Consider the following 1052-nt stretch of genomic DNA (forward strand, 5'->3'; position numbering starts at 1 on the left):
AACTTCTCTTTCTGCTACTTCATTGTTAGTGTATAGAAATAAAACAAATTTCTGTACCTTCTGAACTCATATATCTGATCTAGAAAACTTTGGGTGAAATCTTTAGGGTTTTCTATATATAGTATCATGTCATTTGCACATAGTGGCAGCTTTACTTCTTGATTGCCAATTAAGATGCCTTTTTTCATGTCTGATTACTATGGGTAGGAATTCCAGTAAGTACTATGTCGGATAAAACTGGTGAGAGTGGACATCCTTGTCCTGTTCCTGATCTTAAAAGAAAAACTCTCAGTTTTTCATCATTGGGTATGATGCTAGCTGTGGGGTTTTCATATACAACATTTATTATATTGAAGCATTTTTTTCTCTTAATCTACTTTGTTGAAAGATTTTATCATGAATAAATATTATAGAGTGTCAATTTTTTTCCAGAATCTATTGAGATGACCATGTGTTGTTGTTGTTGTTGTTTATCTTTTCTCTTGTTAATATGATGTATCACATTGATTCAGTTGCAAACACTGAATCATTCTTGCATTACTGGAATAAATCCCATTTAATTGTCATGGATGATTTTAAAAATATATTACTAGATTTTGTTTGCTAGTGCTTTGTTGAGGATTTTTGGATTTATGTTCATCAGAGATTTGGGCCTATAGTTTTCTTTGTGTGTGTGTGTGTGTGTGTGTGTTCCTCAAAAAACTAAAAATAGAACTACCCTACAACGCACAATTGCACTATAGTTTTCTTTTTTGTAGTGTCTTTATCTTGTGTTGGTATCAGTGTAATGCAGGCCTTGTGGGGTAAATTTGGGAGCTTTCCTTCTCTAAATTTTGAGATACTTTGAAAAGAATAGATATTAACTCATCTTCAAATGTTTGGTAGAGTTTACCTGTGAAGACATCTGGCCCTGAATTTAGTTTGTTAGTAGTTACTAATTGTTAGTAGTTACTAATTCAACACCATTTCTAGTAACACAGTCTGCTCAGATTTTCTATTGCTTCCTGATTTTGTAAGGTTAAATGTTTCTAGGAATTGATCCATTTCTTCTT

This window comes from Neofelis nebulosa, chromosome X (assembly GCF_028018385.1).
Source record: "Neofelis nebulosa isolate mNeoNeb1 chromosome X, mNeoNeb1.pri, whole genome shotgun sequence".
In the NCBI taxonomy this organism is placed as follows: domain Eukaryota; kingdom Metazoa; phylum Chordata; class Mammalia; order Carnivora; family Felidae; genus Neofelis; species Neofelis nebulosa.